At 37.8% G+C, this 21291-nt stretch overlaps 1 long non-coding RNA gene across 1 annotated transcript in view; it reads left to right on the top strand.

Annotated features, from left to right (window-relative positions):
- LOC140501311 (uncharacterized) overlaps positions 1–21291 on the top strand; it is a 100565-nt gene that overhangs the window by 11937 nt on the left and 67337 nt on the right. The window contains exons 2-3 of the long non-coding RNA XR_011966132.1: positions 13439–13497; positions 14218–14341. This is a non-coding gene — a long non-coding RNA (uncharacterized lncRNA). The remainder of the gene's footprint in view (positions 1–13438; positions 13498–14217; positions 14342–21291) is intronic.

The raw sequence follows: 21291 nt of genomic DNA, 5'->3' as shown, positions 1-21291 counted from the left end.
ATGTGTTGTGGCCTCTAGTTCTTTCATCTAGAAGCTAAAGTGCTGCAGTTTACCTGGTGCTAAGCTGGTTGGTGTTGGAAAGCAGAGGCCAGGTGAGGTCTTTTTGGGTTTCCCTGGATTAGCCCTGGAGCTAGCTTGTTAAGTGTTGGGGAGAGGTGATCTGGTCATAGGAGGATCCTCTGCTGAGCTATAGCATACCAGGCTCAACTGTCTGTGCTAGTGTCTTATTGATTCCACTGGGGTGCAGAGGCATGCCTGGGGTCCTGGTATTGGCAGTTGCTGGCTTCACCCCCCTGGGGTTCACGATCTTCTCCTAGTTTGTTGAGGTGGGGCTGTCTGGGACAGCTCTGATCCTGCATTAGTCACTTTCAGCTACAGCAAGAGAACCCTCCTAAGCAATCTTTCTAGCCTTCTGGGCTGAGAGTCTGTTTACCCCATCTGCTGTTCCCACTGTTCTAAGGTTTTTCCCGGGGAGATATTCTCTGGCCTCATCAAGGTCAACAAAGGGAGGGAGATAGCAATTGTTGATCACTCTGCCATCTTGGCTCCCAGAACCAGAAATCCAGAAAAGTAATCTTAACCCCATCAACATTCTGGTGGATGGAAGAATACAATGCAGAGAAGGAAGAAAAGAAGAGCCATTGAATGCTTAGAGTGAAGTAGGTGGTATAAGGCCCTTCCAAAAAGAGGGTAGAGTAGCTGGAGTGTCTCAGGAGGAAGCAGCTTCTTGTGCATTTTGCAGATGAATGACTTGAAAGCCCTGAGGGCTTATGTGACCTGCCCCAAGCCATACAGGCTCTAAGTTTGGTCTTCTTGGAACCCAGGTCCTTTGACTTCAGATACAGTTCTCTCTCCACTATGCATTGCCTCCTCAATAAGCAGGTGAATTAGAGATCTTAACAAAGAAGCTAATTTTATTTAATAGGCATCTTTGAAACTTGGTGGAATAAGACTCATGATTGCAACTAGGTTCTGGAAGGATATTCCTTGTTCCATGGAAATAGACTGGATAAAATGGTCACTGTGTGTGTGTGTATGTGTGTGTGTGAGTGAGTGTGTGTGTGTGTGTGTGTGTGTGTGTGTGTGAGAGAGAGAGAGAGAGAGAGAGAGAGAATAATATCATATATTAAGAGCATATACTCATGTAAAGAACTGGAGGTGGGGAAGCCGGGTGGAGAATATTTGGATGAGGATCAGTGGAAGGAGAAATAGAAGCAATGTTGTCATGGGACAACAGTGCAGACCATCTGGAAAGAAGAATTAGATGAAAGGTTTGGAGAAAAGTTCACAAACTTGGCCAAATATCGATGGGGACTCCAACTATCCATAGATTTGCTAGAGCTCTCTCTTTCTTTGCCAAAAGCAGAAAAGCTGATACATTCTTGGCTTGTCTTAATGATAATTTCATTCCTCATCAGGCAGAGGAAACAAGAAGGAAAACTACCATCCTGACCCTGGTTCTGACCAACAAAGGAGAAGCCACTGAAGTAGAAATGCTAGGAAACTTAGGGGCAAGAGATTGTACTTAAAATGTTACAAAAGGAGAAGAAAATCCATCATTGTTGGATGTGCACTTTGATTTGAGGAAAAAGTATTTTAAAGGGTTTAGGGAAAGGCTAGGTAGCATCCAGTGGTATGAAATTAGGAGAAGACAAAGAGCCAAAAGGAATCAATGATCAGGTTCATAAGAAAAGGAATATAGCTCAGTACCCTACCGTACAAAATAGTGGTTGTCATAAGTTTTGAAGAGGAGAAATTGATGACTAGTGGCACATGGAGCAGAGAGGTCATGAAACATGGAAACTGAGAAAAAAACCATTGAATCTGACCAGGAAGAAATGGCTCCTTACCTAATCCTCTGCCTACCTATCATGGGGCATGGAAAAATGACATATTAGATTTTCACCAATTTTATTAGATATCACATAGGGGCTAAGAGGAATAAGGACTGAAACTGTGATTTCTTTGGTATAGAGAGAAAATTTCTTTTAACAGTACAGATTGGCATCTTCTCAGAACCTATAGTCTTACAGAGATTTACTTAGAATTCTAAGGAGTTAAGACTTGGTCAGAGCATGCTATTCAATACTGTATGTATCAGAGGTGAGACTTGAACTCAGGTCTTCCTAGCTTCAAGGCCAGTTCTTGTTCCACTATGCTCTGCTATCTCTATCTCTACTATTCTCTATCATGTATGTATGTGGGTGTGTATCTATATCAATATCTATCTATGTAGACGTATGTATGCATATATGTGTGTATATACACACACATACATTTAATTCAAATATCTCCTTTTAGTCTGATAAATTAGGGAGGAAACAATGGAGGAACATGCTAATTATCTTCACTTCTCTCACCCCTCCCTGCCTCTCAACTTCATTTAAGGCTTTTGGAACAGAAAAACTCTAAGGTTTTTCCTCATTTCTAAATCTCATTTTCTCAACAGTTGAAGGACTATCACGTAGGAGAAGGATTTAGATTTTCGATGTAGTTCCAAAGGGTACAATCAGGACCAGGGAAAGACTTGTGCTCAGTACCAACCAAAACAATTAGAGCTGCTTCAAAAAAAATGGAATTGGCTGTTTAGTTAGGTAATGAGATCCCAGTTACTGAAAGAAACTTGAGACAGCATCTGGATGGTCTATAATGGGCTTTGTAGAGGGGCTTCTTGCATTGAGTGAAATATTGGACTAAATGATTTTTAAGATCCCTTGCAGTTCTAAAATTCTATGATTTCTATAGGGGAAGTAAATTCTGAAGAAGAAATTCTGAAAATAATAATGGTTCCATTGAAAATGAAAAGAGGAACTATCTAAAGAGAGAGAAGTCAATGTAAAGGGAACTCACCAACCAATGGAGAATGTGAACAGGAAACTTATTGTAAAAAGAAGATTGAAACAAGGGCAGGTAATAGGGGATGAATACAAAAGAAGTTCTGAAACAATTGTAATAGGAATGCTAAGGCCCAGAACAATTGAGGCTGGCAATGCATGCTAAGAATCAATCAACAAGCATATATTACGCACCTATTCTGGTTCAGGTATTGGAGATACAAATACAAAGAATGAAATAAATCTTATTGTCAAGGATATTATATCAGCGGAAGCAGAACATACATTAAGTATATAAAATAAGTCTAAGGTAGTTATAGAGACAGGACATAGGAAAAAATTCATGTAAGAAGTGTGGCTTGATCAGAGGGATTCTTTGAGGTGGAAGCGTGGAGGGAATGCATTGTTCCAAACATAAGGCATAGGTAGTACAAAGGTAGAGAGATAGATATATTGTCAAGTATAAGAAACAGAGAGAAAGTCAATTTGGCTAGACTAAGGAGTGTAGGAAGAGGAGTAATATATAATGAGACCAGAAAGATAGGTTGGGGCCAGGTTGTAAAGGGCGTTAAAAGCTAAGTAGAAGAGTTAATATTTTATCCTCAAGGCAATAGGTTGTCAGTAGAGTTTATTGAGTAGGCCATGTTATGGGAAAACTATCTCCTCTCTGAGTTCATGTGGTAGATAACTGCTGCCAAAAATTTATTACAGTACAGAAATTATGGAGGTAAAAACTTGGGTTTTATTATTATGCTTAAGCATGGGTTCAGGCCTCAGAGAAAACTTGAACAAGGATGAGGATAATAATTCATTTGCATATTACAATTTTGTAGATTTTCTCTTAAGCCATAAGGTTAAAAAGAAGATAGATCCCTAATCCCATGCTTCCTTCAAAGTCATAAAAGTTGAACAGAATTATTTAAATGGAGTCATGATCTCATATATCTTCTAAGGAAACAAACTTCATCGACAAAGTAAGGTCACAGATTAAACTACTTTTAGAGAATTCACAAATAGGCTGGTTGAGGATAAAGATTTACATGTTGCCAAGGAGCCAGGGACAGTTGAGATTCTTCCTCTGGCTTCTTTACTAAGCAGTGATTAAGGCTGTAAGTAAATTTTCATATCCTACAGAACAGGCTCCAGTCAAATGAAGTTAACCATAAGTTGCAGGAGGAATAAAAGAAAATTTAAAATGCCCAGAACTGACACAAGAGAAAAAGGGGCATTTTTCAACTATGCTGGGGACAAAGGGAAGATGAAAGAAGGGACAGCAGCATTACTCAAGGTACATCAGATTACATGATGGATGTAAAGTCTTATTTTGCTTGGAGTTTTTCTTCCAAAGAGCTTTTGGAATGGAAAGGATACAATAAAAATGGTTATTAGGGAATTAAAATCCATGAGTTAGAAGAGTACTTTCCTTGAGGTGGGAGTATCTAGTTGTCCTGTGTCAATGAGTTTAAATCTTTAAATTTGGACTAACAACACCGAAAGGTTTAAGAGAATTTTTGATAGAGATTGTTGAGATACTGTCACTGATCTTTGAAAAATCATAGAGAACAGAAAAGGTACCTCAAGACTAAGGACATAGACATATAATGATTTTCAAGTGGTCCTTCACACAGTCTGCCTGGAGTTTTGTTTGGTGTGGAAAGGGAGCATTTCACATAATGACAGGCTGTAGTTCTAGAGGTTAAAGAAAGGGATTGGTGAAGGTCAGATTGGATGCAGTATGGTTTGATGCTTCAGATTTGGGATTAGAATGATATGAGACTCGTATAGTCCATCTGACAGTTAGCAAAAGGCTTTTTAATCATAGCAAGAAAAGTATATTCAGGAAGCATACAACATTGATTAAGTTGGGCATAGCTTCCTGGCCTCTGTGTTGGACATATTGGTCTGCTGACCAGAAGCCTGAGGTAGTAACCATCCTGCCTTGTCTTCTGGTTTTGTACTTAGGAAACAAGGAGACCAAGTTAATGGCTTGAGTCTTAGTCTTCAGCCAATTAAGTCTCTAGGACAGAATCCAATTTAAGGATTAAGTGGGATAGACTGGGTGTTGTTCGTTCCACAGGTGTGCCACTCTTTGCTCCTCTGTCAAAATCAGTGCGTAGAAGCCCTCAGACAACAGAATGCTCACATTCCAGGATTAATGAAGATTCTTGGACATCATTGCTGATTATGTATATCCTTGGATAACCTCAGGCTTTCTATGGAAAGTTGATGGAGTTAGAGAGAGGTCATGTAGACCCTCTTCCTCCTTTCAATTTAATATTACAAAAGCTTCACAGAGTATGCAATTTCAGAGTTGACCTTTACAAATTTGATTTCAAAATCTCTTTCTATTCTGAAGAAACAAACCAGCTCCAAATGGCCCAGATGCCTGCTGGTGCTGTTTTATGGTTACTCTTCTCTATAAACATTGAAGAAGTTAAATTCAAATACCACAATAGTCTGTGTTTTTCTAATGGAACATCTGCAAGTTTTCTTTTTCAAGTACTCATTCAAAGGGAGGTCAAGGTTGATTAGTGCATCTTTGTAATATTATGTTATTACCTTTCTCCAGGGAAAGTGCAGCATTGCTTTATTGATTTTCACCAGTATCCTTCTAGAAAGTGTTGTTAAAAGTTACTGGTGATGCAAACAGTATTAAATAGTTATGCTGTCCTCACATTGGTGAAAAATAAGTGTGATTCCTGGTCACAGAGAGGCTCAATCTGCCTCTAAGTATGACTCTTACCATAATGTCATGGTACCATGGTACCCTCAGAGATTAGACTTCAATATCATTTTCTCTTGGTAATCACTAGGTAAACACTCACATTTTACCTCTGGGGCAGGGGGTGTCTCAGGGTCATTTATTCATCAGTTTGGATTTGGAAAGGACCTGAGATCATTTATTTTACAGTACAGTTTAGGAAACTAATGGCAAGAGACATTAAGTAATTTGTCCAAATTTCCTTAAGTATTAAGTGACAGAGTCAAGATTTTAAGTTTGAATCTTTTGATTCAATGTGGATCATGCTTTCTATCACACCACACTGTCTCTTGAAGAGACCTCAATTATGTTAGTGAAAGTCGGAGTGAATCCTCTCTGTGTCTTAATTGTTGTTGTTGTTTTTTTTTTTTTTGTCCTTTGTTCTCAAAGAGGACCATGGCATCAGGAAGGTGATACCACGACTTGCAAGTGAATTTGGTTTAAGTGAGAGAGGGCTGGGCAAGGTCACCAGCCTCACTCTCTCCTCCAGAGCCATCTGGATCCAGTGACAAGAAACATAAAAATGGGAAAAGAACCCACATGTAAAAAAATATTTATAGCAGCTCTTCTTGTGGTGGCAAAGAATTGGAAAGTGAGGAGATTCCCTTCAACTGGGGAATGGTTAAACAAGTTGTGGTATATGAATGTAATGGAGTACTATTGTTCCATAAGAAATTGTTCCATAAGAAATCCAAAAGCAGATGGATTTCAGAAAAACCTGGAAAGACTTACATGAACTGATGCTGAGTGAAGTGAGTGGAACCAGAAGAACATTATACACAGTAATACTAACATTGTGTGATGACCAACTCTGATAGACTTAACGCTCTCTGCAATACACAGATCTAAGATGATTCCAAAACACTCATGACAGAAAATGCTATCCATTTCCAGAGAAAGAACTATGGAGTTGGAATTTAGAATGAAGCATACTATTTTCTAAATCTTTACTCTGTTGCTTAGTACTTAAGGAAAGATTAATATTTTAAGAGCATTTATCATAGTTTCTGACACATAGTAGGTGCTTTTAAATGCTTATTCCTTTTCCCTTCTCATGCAATTAGTTTCAAATAAAGTACACAGTATTTTTTTAGCTATTCCAAGAAAGCCGCAAAGAAAATATTGTAGAAAGAAAGTATAAAATTATAAGAAAAAAACAAATCCAGGCAGAACCAAGACAGTGGAGTAGGGGTAGAAACCCAGTCAAATTCTCCCAACATTCCCTTCTAAACAACTTGAAAATCATGCGTCATATTGAATTCTGGAGCAAGAGAGACAATAAAAAGTTGAAATGAGACATTTTCCAGTCCAAAACAACTTAGGAAGTCAGCAGGAGAGATTGGTGACATAAGGGCAGGAGTCAGCCTAGAGTGCGTGGGGCTGTGGCACTAGCAGTGGGCCTTGGAGGTGGCAGGGACAGTAGAAGTAACAGCTTCAGAGCTCTTAGCTCAGAGTTTGTCGGGGGTTGGACAACTGGCCATAATACAATTACAGGCGAACTTTTATTGGCACTGGCTGCAGCTGGTGATGACTGGTAACTCCATTACCTGTTCACAGTTCTTGGTTACTGTTTGATATCTGATTCAGCAATATGATTTCTAAATTGGAATTCCAAAGAGATCAAAGAAAATGGAAAAGGACCTATATGTACAAAAATATTTATAGCTGCTCTTTTTGTGGTGGCAAAGAATTGGAAATTGAGGAGATTTCCATCAATTGAGGAATGGCTGAACAAGTTGTGGTATGATATTATGATGGAACACAATTATGCTATGAGAAATGATAAGGGGAATGGTTTCAGAAAAACCTGGGAAAACCTGTTATAAACTGATGTGAAGTGAAGTGTGCAGAACTAGATCATTGTACACAGTAACAGCGATATTGTAATGATGATATACTGTGAAAGACGTGGCTACTCTGATTAATACAATAATCCAAAGTAATTCTGAAGGACTCATGATGAAAATTGCTAACCACCTCCAGAGAGAGAACTGATGAACAATTGAAGTGTAATTTTTTCACTTTCTTTATTTTTCTTGTGACCTGGCTAATATGGAAATGTATTTTGCATGATCTATGCACCTCCTAATACGGGCATCATATTGCCTGCCTTCTCAATAGGTGGGGGAGAGGCAGGATGGAGGGAATTTACAACTCAAAAGAAAATTTCAAATATTAAAAATAAATGATAAATTTTAAAAAAGAAAGAAAGAATTTGACCAAGTCAATTCAAGACATTTTTGGAACTTGATACATAAAAATGTAATATTAACCTTGAGACTTTGAATGTTCAAAACAGTTGGCAATAGATTTACATGGAGAAGGCTGAAGCAATGTGAGAAGTGTCGTTAAAAGTATAAAATGCACACTCTATCCTTTTGTGCTTAGAAATTTCTCTTTTGATAATTTTGGCATTTTTTGTGATAAGTACATTTTATGTTTTGCTATTTCAATACTTCAAAATATCTAAGGTTTCATAATATAGCTGTTCCTTCTACTGAAGTGAACTAGAAAATCTTTGTATCTTAAAAGGCCTTTTGTTCAGTTTCTGTGACAAAAAAATATGCAATACCCCGTGGCCAAACTTTTGATTATAAAATATCTCCAAACTTAACCAGAGTGCAGAAGAAAGGTGCCCTAACTTTCCAGTACAATGTGAACTTTCCATCCTGGTAAGACCTGCCAAAATATGTATCCCAGTGACATAGCCTTTGAGAGCTCAGGGCCAGCACCCCCAGGCCACAATGAGCCATAGAATGATAGTAATAATCTTAATTTATCTAGTATTTCGTAATTTACAAAGAGTTTGTGTCATAACAACACTAAGAAATAGGGAATATATTAATCCCATTTTATAGATAAGAAAACTGAGGTTAAGAGGTGAAGTGACTAGCCCAAGGTCACAAATAAGTTTAGTAATAGAACTCTAACTCCAACCCAGATCCTGTGATTCCAAGTCCATTATTTTGCAGAGGCAAGGAAGAGTACAGTAGATAGAGTACCAGGTCTGGAGTTAGGAAAACCTGAGTTCAAATTCTCCCTCAGATGTTTACTACCTGTGTGACCTTGGACAATTCACTGAATCTTTGCCTCAGTTTCCTCAACTGTAAAATGGGCATTAAATATAACACCTACCTCCCAGGGTGGTTGTGGGGCAGATGTTATGCAATTAGCACAATGCCTGACACATAGTAGGTGCAATATAAATGATATCTCTTTTTATTAGCTAGTTATTATTTCACACTAAGCCACTCTGCTTTCATGGAGGAATCTTATTATTATAAACTCCTATTGTCTTGATATATACATTGGTGGACTATTTCACTAAGGTTCATAATTTTTTAGTCTCAAATTTGTTATTATTATTAATTTAATTCTAGTTTCAAATTATTCCACATGAATTTCTCTACTTGCTGTACAGACAAGATATGTTGTATTTGGCGCAGCAAAAATAGCACTAGATTTGGGCTTAGCATATGTAAGTTGAAATCTTGGCTCTTTTAATCACAATCTGTGTGATCTTGGGCAAGTCAGTTCACCACTTTGTGCCTTAATGAGGAGATTGGATTAGATCAGAGGTACAGCCAAAACCAGACTAAAAGGTATTGTGGAAATATTTAATAATATATATTAAAATATAGATAATATTACTCTTAAAGGAATCTATAGTCATGGTTTAATGGTCCCCATTTCTGTTTGAGTTTGATACCACCGGTTTAGATTTCTTTTGGTCTTCTAGTTATGATTCCATAGATCTATGAATTCCTGACTTTTTCATATGTATCCTTAGATTTGCAATTCTAGGTAGTCAAAATGGAAAGTATAGTATTTTTCAGCAGGCTTACCTGATAATTAGGAGTGACCTTGAGTCATTTGAATTCTGAGGATATGCCTTAGAAGTAGAAGTAGGAATGACAGATTACTGACATGGAGAAACATGAGAAATCAATGGAAAGTGTCAAGAACCTGCTTTGACTCCATTAGAGCATAATCTCCTTAAAGAGGTAGGGACCATCTTACTTTTGTATTTGAATTCTCAGTGCTCAGAAAAATGTCTGGCACATAGCAAGATGTTTTATAAATGAATGTTGCCTGATTGATTCATAGGCCCTTTGAAAATACAACTTTCCAAGGTTATGGTGGTTGAGTGCTCAGCAATTTTGGAAAACCACTTTGGTATCATGGAGAACAAAGCTCTGCCAGGTTATTGAATGCCTTCTAATGGAGGTGATTTTGTGTTATAGTTGCAATAGCTGTTCCAGGGGGAAGGAATCAAGCAAACTGGCAATATCAGACTGGTTCAAGTGACTATGGGGGTTGGTATATAATAAACCCTTATGGATACTGATGAGTGTTGATGAGTTATCAAAAAGAACTGTAACTTGGCTAGCCAGTAAAATAGAGACAAAGATGGCGGAGAGACAGTGAAGGAGGGAGGGGAGAAAGAAAGAGTCAGAGACAGAGAGGGGTTGAGATTTAACACTAGCCATATGGGTTCTTAGGGTATCTTCTCAGTTATCTACTGAGACCAAAAAGGACATTGCTTTTAACTTACTGAAGAAACTTGGAAGATGAATCAGTCCACAGAATCATCACACCATGAAGAGTGAAAGGATTTGGGTCCAGAGGTCAAGAAAATCCTTGGCCCTTTGGTGCTCACTGCTAACACTATCGTCTATTCAATTTAGAAAGTCTCTTCTTGAGTTCATAGATTGTATTTAATAAAATTTCAAACCATTGAAGACATTAAGATCCTAAAGTGACATATTTCTTTTCTTCCTACTAGAAGTTTAGGACATGATTTTCTTAAAGTTCCTTCCAAGTGTTCAAATAAATGTACCTCTTGGTTTATATTAAGTCTTGTGTTTGTATTTCAAAATTCATACTCAGCTCCGGCCTTTTCATCAAGAGTGCTTGAAAGTTTAAAGAACATTGAAAGTTCTCTATTCCATTGAAGTTCTATTTTTTTTCCTGTAGGAATATACTTAGCTTCTCAATGTAAGTTATTCTTGGTTGTGACTCAGGGGTGTGTTAGAGCCAGCTGGTACAAGCTCTTGAGAACCAATTGTTAAATTTTCAGTTAAGCATTTATACTTTGTAAATAGGCAAATGCTACAAATAAAGACTTGCTTTATTGTTTTGTGACTTGTCATTTAAGAAGGTGATGAAGAAAATGTTAATATAGATGAAACCTAACAGGGTGTTGTGTAGAAGTGCATATACATATAGATGTACATACAGAGAGAGAGAGAGAAAATGTGCCAGTTGTTAAACATCTACCAACATACTACTAGTAGCAAATCTATAATCCTTTGCCGTTTGGAATATTGTGCTCCAAGATTTCCTGTTGTTTATCATAAAGGCTTGCAGATCTTGTGTGATCTTAACTGTGGTTCTTTGGTACTTGAACTCTGTTTTTACTGTAATAGGCATCTGTGTGCGTGTGTGTGTGTGTGTGTGTGTGTGTGTGTATGTGTGTATGTGTGTAGGGGGACTGAGGGAAGTGGAGGGGATGGAAACTGTAGTTTCCTGGAGTTTTTCTTTTTGGGGTTCCTTTCAGTATGTGACTAACGAATTCTTATTTTAACATTACTTTTTGGTTCTAATAGATCTGAGCATTTAGGGTTCCCTTGTAATTTGTTCAAATATGATTTTTAGACTTTTTTTCATCATACTTTTCAGGCAAGTTAACTAATTCTTAAATGATCTTTCCTTGATCTGTTTTCCAGGTTATTTGTTTCTGATACCACAGACCTTACATTTTCTTCTATTTTTAATTTTTTAAAATTTGCTGTCATTTAAAAAAATGTGAAATTGTTAATATCTATTTTTTCTACTCTTCTATTCAGGGAGTCTTTTATTTAGGTCAGGTTTGTCACTTCCTGTTCTGAGCTTTTTCTTCCTTCCAATTCTTTCCTGCAGAACTTTCATTTAATTTTTTATCTCTTGTTTAATTTCTTCCATGTATTAAAAAAATAGAAATTACATTTTTTCCCCCAATGAGTCTCTGCTTACAGTTGTAGAGTATTTCTCTCCTTTGAAGTTGGCTTTGTGAATATATTTGGAGCTACTATCATTCTTCATGATGGTCTGTGTCTAGTCATACTTGTCTCTCCACTTTTACTTTCTGAATTGGTGCTTTGTATCAGGGCCAAGCTGCACCTTCTTTGCCACTGGAACGAGTCCTAGTGAATCCCACCAAGCTGGAATGGCTCTGAGTATGAACTATTGATTTTCTGTTATTTGAGCACCAGAATGTTTAGAGTTATGTCATTAGAGGTTGGTTATGTGGCAATTAAACTTTTTAGTTTCAAAGATCCATGAAGACCATCTACTTACTAAGAAGTAGAGGGAGTATAATCTATTTCAGTGGAGGGCATCCCCATACCAATACCATCTTGGCTGTTTAAAATGTCAAAATTTACATGCAACTTTGAAATACATGATCTTTGCTGGAGATTTGGTGTCCTAATTATGGTTGCCTATGTTCAATTAGTTTGCATTTTCCAAACACATTTCCTGAGCAGCAGAGAAAAGTTGGCTCCAAATAGAAAGCATGCCTTGGAGAATCTACAAAGTAGATATAATCCACATGTGGATATTTGTGAACTGTCTGTACAATAAGACTTTATTTAAAGATTATCTACCACAAAAACCATGTTTTTCCCCCCGAATTATACATGGTTTCAATAAACAAGGTATATTGTAAATGTATTGTCATTTCTCCCCTTTTATCTGCATTTATAAGATGCATATATGATGCTGGTGAATGTGCATATATGGTCTTTGTTGCTTTTATTTTGTGAATCTCCTTAGAAGCATTACTTCGGTATAAACTTAATCATTTAATTTAAAATACAAACAGATGAGGCAGTGTAGTAAAGTAGAAAGAACACCGGATTGGGAGATGTCTTGACTGGTGACCAAGTACATGTTAACAGCCCACTAGCTGGCCTCCAGATCATTTTTCACATCCCACCCAGCTGTCTACCCAAACCATCTTGCTATCTTCCCCGCAGCTGGTGCTCCATTTCTCTCTACTTGGACCAGCACCTTCTGCTACATTTCCTGAATCCATGCCCTGGCCCTTGGAGAAGTTAACCCACTCAGCTTCAGAACTTCTGAATTATTTTGACTGACGATTGAGTACAAACTTTTTAAGCTTATTGACCTGAAGACCCCTGCTTCACACCTCATTCAGCTGTCCAGTCATATCTGTGAGCCATCTTGCCTTCTCCCATGCCACTGAACACTTACTTTGCACCCTCCCCTGCTCCTACTTTCCATCTCTTACTATGGGGATAGTCATTAAATCAATTCTATGATTGTGTCAGGAAAGATCTTGACTACTGACTACACTACAGATCAGCTCACTGTCTAAGTCACTGTCCAGACCAAAATCCCCTCTGGTCACCACTTCCTCTGTGTTCTCTCCCCCGGTAAGGATATATGTCCCTTAGAGCACTTTTTTTCATGTGACTATAGCTAGCTTTTCTTTGTCCTGCATTTACATTTAGTGCTGCTATGACTTTTCATCAGACAGGGTTTTCCTTGTTTTCAATAAACTCCTTTAGGTATAAACCCAATCAGCTGCTGGCCAGTCAAATGTAAGCCTCTCTGGACAAGGGGTTATTTCAGCTTTTGGTCGTATCTACTGTTGCCTTGCTTAAATTGTCACTTAAGAAATGTTTGAATTGTTTTGTTGGAAAAAAAAAAGAATATACTTCCCTTGAAGGGAGGGACTGTACACTTTTTGTATTTGTATAGCCAGTATTTAGTACAATGTCTGGCACATAGTAAGCATTTAATAGGTTAAACTTTTTTTTTTTTTTTAATTCACTAGGAGTCACAAGACCTAAGTTCAAAGCTTAGGTCTACTACTTACCACCTGTGACATCTTGGGTAAGTCATTAAACTTCTATGCTCTTCAGTTTTTAATTTGTAAAATGAAGGGTTTGGATGAGCTACTCTAACTAAATCTGTGATCAGAGCAGGAACTATGATCTTTTAAAAAATGCTTGATTTTTCCTTTTGTATATTGTCATCTCCCCAACACAATGTAAGCTCTTTGAAGGTATGAACAGTTTGTATTTTGCACTTAGCACAGAACCTAGTATATAGTACGTGCTTAATAAATAATCTGCTTCTCTCTTGGTTCATTTATCTATCTATCCATCTATTTACTTACCTATCTATCTACCTGCCTAACCATATATCTATATAGCTATCTCATATGACATCTCATTGCAGCTTCTAGAAGGTAGACAGAGTAGGTTTTTTTTTTTATTTGTTTTTTAATTTCCAATTAAGAGATTGGGAAATCTGATGTCAGAGTTAAAGTGGTTTCCCAAGTTTACATGTTCATATGGGATAGAACTGGGATAGATATTCCGAATCCTTGTACTATGCCACCTTTGCTTGGAACTTTGCTGAAGAATATTAAATACAAATAATGAGGAGCTTTCATGAGAAGGAGAAATATGGAATTCAAAATTACTACCAGAAGATCCCACATAGCTTATGTGAGGCTTAAATTAAATGTTTATGTAGATAGAATATATACATATATATACACACATATATATTGAATATATGATATATCTACATATTATATGTATTTAGCAGCTTGACTACAAGACTGCTGAGACTGTCGTGGTCTTTCACTCAAAAATCAAAATGGCATGGGATCCAGAGGCTAATTGAAGACATATGTAGGGTATGAGGAGACTGCAACATATTACCAACTGTAAGTCTTTTAAAAATATATTTTTATTTATTTCATTAAATATTTCCCAATTTTATGTAAAATGTTTAAAATTCTTTTCCCCAATTACATGTACAAGAAATTTTTAACTTCATTTTTAAAAGTTTGGGGTTCCAAACGATCTTCCTCTCTCCCTCTCCTGACCCCTCATTGAGATGGTAAACAATTTGATATAGGTTATACATGTGTAGTTATGCAAAACACATTTCCATATTAGTCATGTTGTGAAAGAAAACAGCCTAAAAGGAAACAAACAAGAAAATAAAAAAAGTAGGAAAAAAGTATGCTTTCTCTGGAGGTGGACAGCATTTATCATAATAAGTCCTTCAGAATTGTCTTGGATCATTGTATTGCTAAGAATAGCTAGGTTATTCACAGCCGATCATCATGTAATATTGCCGTTACTGTTTATAATGTTCTGATTCTGATCACTTCCCTTTGCACCAGTTCATATAAGTTTTTCTGAAACTAACCTGTTCATCATTTCTTTTGGCACAGCAGTGTTCCATCACAATCATATAACACAACTTGCTCAGCCATTCCTCTTAATGGACATCCCCTCAATTTCCAATTCTTTTCCACCACAAAAAGAGCTGCTATAAATATTTTTTTACATATAGGTCCTTTTCCTTTTTTAAAAAAATATCTTTGGGATACAGACTTAGCATGGTTCACAGGCAGAGTCAACTCTTTCATTCTTTATCGTTCCCCCTCCTCCAGTCTGTTGGTCTGTCTCTCTCTCTCCCTCTCTCTCTCATATATACTTACCTATCATCCTTTATCTACCTGTCTATATCTATTTTCCATTTGAGCAACATAGGGATAGACTAGTCCTGTGATTATCATGAGTATAGCTCATTTGCCCTACTAGTGAAGGTTATCAACTCTTCTGCAATTCATTGTCTTTGAGACTTACCAAGAATACTGAGAGGTCAAGTATGTTGTCTGGATCACAACCACCATGTGTCAGATCTTTCAGATTTTGGGGCCAGCTCTTTATCCAGTACTAGCATTTTTAAAATTAAATAAGTCAGGATTTAATGGGAATAAAAGTTAAATGAAATATTTGGATTAAAATTCCCCAATTTTATAAATTGCCAGATAATAGTGGTGTTATTAGAGAATAGTTTGTGTGCTGGGGATTTTAGCATCTTGTGAGTTTAATATAAGCAAACAGTATAATATAGTATTTATGGAACCCAGGAGTCATAGGAGATTAAATTCCAATTATGAAAGTTGAAAAATAATGACAAAGGAAAGAGAATAGTTTAACCATTGTCTAGAGCAAAGTAAGAATGTATGCCAACAATAGTCTGCAGTATGTAATTCTCAATCCAAAAAAGGCACACATTGTTCATGGAATTATCATCTTCGTTAACTGACAATAACATGCTATCAGTCTGTGACTTATCTCTGACCTCTATTCATTATTTTGTCCGACAAATTCCTCTAGGGTTTATAAACTCAAGGTTATCAAGAGGAAGGCAATTAAATGCCTTGGCCCAGTTTCCTTGATCTGAAACAAAACAAAACAAAACTTTTTTTTTTTTACCCTTAGTCACTCTTATTTAAGGGAACTGTGTATATTTATTTAAGGGAACTGTGTATATTTATCTAGTTATTCTAAATACATCCTTTTAAAAAAATCAGATAGTTGAAGATGTATCCTCTTAGGATGAAAAAATAGTAATTCTTAAGGACTCATCATTACCCAACCAAAATGAATCACATTTTATGCCCTGGGAATGACTGTGAAAATTTAATGCCTGATCATAGAGCTCAGATCAGAAAGAGCCAGCTGAGCTATTTCTATATTCCTGTGAAAACAGGTTAAAACAAACATGTATTAAATACATATTCTATTCAGAGGACTCAGCTAGATAATGGGGTAGATAAAACAACTAATAACTGAGTTCTACATGATAACTTTGGAGCTGGAAGGGATCTTAGAGATAATCTAGTCCAATCCTCTCATTCCCAGGTGAGGAAACTGAGGACCATAGAGTTTAAACAGTTTGTCTGAGGTAAGAAAAACAGTAAATTGCAGAGCCAAGGTTTGATTCCATAGTCTGTGTTCTTTTTATTATTCTAAGGAGTCTTTTATCAGAAAAACTTAGGAGATAGAATAATACAGTGTAATGCGTGCTAGATTTGAAATCAGAGAACCTGGGCTTCATTTCCTTATCTACGTTTTACTACCTGTGTGTTCTGGGTCCAATCACTTAAGTGAGGGGTGGGGAACCTTGAGGCCTTTTTACAGTAGAGCCCTTTGACCTGGAGGGCCACATGTGGTCTTGGGTTCACCCACCCCTATGCCTGTTTGAGCCTTAGTTTCTCATCTGTAAAAAGAGAGGGTTTAACTAGATGACCTTTGGGTCTTTTCTAGTTCTGGGCTGCAACGCCTTCATAACTTATAGTCTTAGGGAGTTTTCTGAGTCTCAGAGATGTTGTGACTTACTTGTCCATGGTCTTACAGCTAGTTAATGTCTGAGATAGAATTTGAACCCAGGTCTTCCCGATTCCAAGTCCAGCTCGCTATTATATTGCCTCTCAATTTAGCATAAGAGCTGCTGCTAGACCTAATGAGGTCAAAGTACTTACTCTCGCCCTCTCTGCTCAAGAACCCCTTACAACTCTGGATTCCGGCACATATCTACAAATTGGTTTCAGTCCTGGGGAAACTAAGAGACTGGGCCCTTTTATCTCATTGACCTTTTCTTTTTATATCATGCAGTGTGTAGGAATGCTGAATATGAATTTTTATTTTGGATTTCATCTCAGTTCTGTACTGTCGAAGTAATTCCCTTCAGGAATTGGCAAGCAAGGCCAAGGGTTGTGCCCATCCTCTAGCTGGTTATCACTTTCTGTGATGAGAAAAGTCCTCCTTCTGCCAGTCAGTTCTGTCTCAGAGACCCAGGAACTTTAACCTCTCAAACTCATCAAGTTACCTCTAAGGATGGGAATCTCCATCTCAGGAACACTGTGCAGATACCTGCAAGCAAGAATTAAACAAAATCAGAGGAAAAAAGAAGCAGCCCAGGGCAAAGGCCCAGGTTCATCTCCCCTAGCAGAGCCCCTGCTTTAGCAGTTGGGTGCTCGCAGACATGTTACTGGAGTGGGGACAGAGGGAAGGGTGCTGCCTTTTCCCCTCCCCTCACAGTAAGCCCAGGAAATGAAAGCTACTTGCCATGGATTCCAGGCCAGAAAGGAAGAGAATGAGATTGAAGCTGTTCTGCCTTTTAATCAGAAGCATCCCTTCTTCATGCTTTTATCATAGGGTGGGAGCAGTATTAGTTAACCTTATTAACGCCTCATATTAAAGTACCTAGTCCTTTTAGTCTTGAGCTACACATTTCCCCAGAAGTGGCTCAGTACCCCACAGCATTATGCTCTTACCAGATTGGACCAGGGGACCCTGATGTTAAATCTACTCTCTTTATCAGTCCTCAGTATAGGAAAACAAAAATGAAAGAATATATGCTTTCAAGCACTTCCAGATGATGTTATGATTTAGTTATGAAGATCTTAAAGAAAGGTTGTGCTTAACTCTGTCAGCCCAACACACAGATTCAAACATGAATTATGCAACTCATTTCCAACTCAAAGAATTTGCAATGAGGATTTGGAAAAAGAATTAGGCTTGTTTTGTTTAGCCCCAGAAGGCAGAGCTAGGAGCAATGAGTGGAAGTTACAGAGGCAGATTTTGGCTCAACACAAGGGAAATTATTCTAATAATCTGAGTTGGCCCAACTGGAATGAACTTCTATGGAGCCAGTGAATTTCTCATCACTGGTGGTCTTCGAGTCCAGATGGCCATTTGAGGGAGATGTAGCAGTTCTTCCCATTCCAGGACATCCTTATAGGTTGATTTCAGTTTTAATGTTCTATGATTCTCTTTAATTCAACTTAAACTGTGGATTGTGACATGTATGATTTCCACTGAAGGTGTTGTCACACACTGATAATTGACATCACCATGAGCAGTCCTAAAATGTAAAGAACCTACTTGTGAGAATGGGAATGCTTCATTTGGTAAACACAGACCTCTATTATGTGGGAAAATTTAAATTTAAAGTAGGAGTAGAATTAATGTTGACATTCAGAATTAAAGCTGTACATTGTTATGAATAGTACAGTACCCCACACTCTATCAATGAACGTAGTACTGGCAGTTCTCAGGGTAACTGATACATTCACATGGAAGGTTTTCTGACTCAGAGGTGCAATAATCAGAAGACAGAAAAGAAAATGTCCACTAGTTTTCAAATCAACTACTACCCTAAAGTGGACAATCAAAACACATTTGGAAATATTATTAAGAGAATGAAATAAAAGATTAACAATATATACTTTTTTAAAAAATTTATTTGTTCTCAACATTCCTTTCCACACAATTTTGAGTTCCAAATTTTCTCCCTATTTCTCCCCTCCCCCCATCCCAAAACGCTGAGCATTCTAATTACCCCTATCACCAGTCTGCCCTCCCTTGTAACATCCCTTCCTTCCCTTATCCCCATCTTCTCTTTTTTCATGTAGGGCAAGATAAATTTCTATACCCCATTACCTATATTTCTTATTTCCTAGTTGTATGCAAGAACAATACTCAACAGTTGTTCCTAAAACTTTGAGTTCCAACTTCTCTTTCTCCCTTCCTCCCTACCCATCCCCATTGGGAAGGCAAGCAATTCAATGTAGGCCATATCTGTGTAGTTTTGCAAATGATTTCCATAATAGTCATGTTGTGTAAGACTAATTATATTTCCCTCCATCCTATCCTGTCCCCCATTACTTCTATTCTCTCTTTTGATCCTGTCCCTCCCCATGAGTGTCGACCTCAAATTGTTCCCTCCTCCCATTGCCCTCCCTTCCATCATCCCCCCACCCTGCTTATCGCCTTCTCCCCCACTTTCTTGTATTGTAAGATAGGTTTTCATACCAAAATGAGTGTGTATTTTATTCCTTCCTTTAGTGGAATGTGATGAGAGTAAACTTCATGTTTTTCTCTTACCTCCCCTCTTTTTCCCTCCACTAATAAGTCTTTTGCTTGCCTCTTTTATGAGAGATAATTTGCCCCATTCCATTTCTCCTCCCAATATATTTCTCTCTCACCCTTTAATTTCATTTTTTTGAAGATATGATCCCATCCTATTCAGCTCACCCTGTGCTCTCTGTCTCTCTATCTCTCTGTCTCTCTGTGTGTGTGTGTGTGTGTAATTCCATCAACTACCCAGATACTGAAAAAAGTTTCAAGAGTTACAAACATTGTCTTTCCATGTAGGAATGTAAACAGTTCAACTTTAGTAAGTCCCTTGTGATTTCTCTTTACTGTTTACCTTTTCATACTTCTCTTGATTCTTGTGTTTGAAAATCAGGTTTTCTTTTCAGCTCTGGTCTTTTCATCAAGAATGCTTGAAAGCCCTCTATTTCATTGAAAGACCATTTTTTCCCCTGAAGTATTATACTCACTTTTGCTGGGTAGGTGATTCTTGGTTTTAGTCCTAGTTCCTTTGACTTCTGGAATATCATATTCCACGCCCTTTGATCCCTTAATGTAGAAGCTGCTAGATCTTGTGTTATCCTGATTGTATTTCCACAATACTTGAATTGTTTCTTTCTAGCTGCTTGCAATATTTTCTCCTTGACCTGGGAACTCTGGAATTTGGCCACAATGTTCCTAGGAGTTTCTCTTTTTGTATCTCTCTCAGGAGGTGATTGGTGGATTCCTTGAATACTTATTTTGCCCTCTGGTTCTAGAATATCAGGGCAGTTTTCCTTGATAATTTCATGAAAGATGATGTCTAGGCTTTTTTTTTGAACATAGCTTTCAAGTAGTCCCATAATTTTTAAATTGTCTCTCCTGGATCTGTTTTTCCAGGTCAGTTGTTTTTCCAATGAGGTATTTCACATTATCTTCCATTTTTTCATTCTTTTGGTTTTGTTTTGTGATTTCTTGGTTTCTCATAAAGTCATTAGCCTTCATCTGTTCCATTCTAATTTTTAAAGAACTATTTTCTTCAGTGAGTTTTTGATTTGGTTAATTCTGCTTTTTAAAGCATTCTTTTCCTCATTGGCTTTTTGAACCTCTTTTGCCAATTGAGTTAGCCTGTTTTTAAAGGTGCTATTTTCTTCAGCATTTTTTTGGGTCTCCTTTAGCAAGTTGTTGACCTGCTTTTCATGCTTTTCTTGCATCTCTCTCATTTCTCTTCCCAATTTTTTCTCCATCTCTCTTACTTGATTTTCAAAATCCTTTTTGAGCTCTTCCATGGCCTGAGACCATTGACTATTTATTTTGGATGTTTGGGATACAGAAGCCTTGACTTTTGTGTCTTTCCCTGATGGTAAGCATTGTTCTTCCTCATCAGAAAGGATGGGAGAAGATATCTGTTCACCAAGAAAGTAACCTTCTATAGTCTTATTCTTTTCCCTTTTTTGGGCATTTTCCCAACCAGTTACTTGACTTTTGGGTCCTTTGTCAAGAGTAGGGTATACTCTGGGGACCTGTAAGATCTCAGGTTCGCCAAGGTGGCACAATCAAGCATGTACACTGGTCTGAGAGCAAGCAGAGATTTTTGTGCCCAGAATCTTATTAGAGTTTCGTGTTCACAACTACCTTGCCTCCACTTCTGCCAAGCCAGCACTGGGGGCTGAGATTCAGATAAGCTGTGGGGGCAGGGCTGCCATTGAGTGTGAGATAAAGATCAGCTGCTGCAGGTCCTCTACACAGGGCTGAGGTAAGAATCAGCTGCTCAGTGCCCCCAGGGGTTTAAAATCCAACAATGGATGCGGGCTGCTGTAGGGGCGCTGTAGGGGCGTGGTAGCACACCTGCCTGATGGGACCTCTGTGGGCCACAGCCTGAGGCTGGAGCTATGGGAAAGCCCTTCTCCCTTCCTGTTCAGCTGAAAAAACCCTGTCATTGACCTGTGGTGCTTGT

This window comes from Notamacropus eugenii, chromosome 1, assembly GCF_028372415.1.
Source record: "Notamacropus eugenii isolate mMacEug1 chromosome 1, mMacEug1.pri_v2, whole genome shotgun sequence".
Lineage (NCBI taxonomy): Eukaryota > Metazoa > Chordata > Mammalia > Diprotodontia > Macropodidae > Notamacropus > Notamacropus eugenii.
Note: the sequence above shows the minus strand (reverse complement) of the source record. Positions and strands in the feature narration are given on the sequence as shown.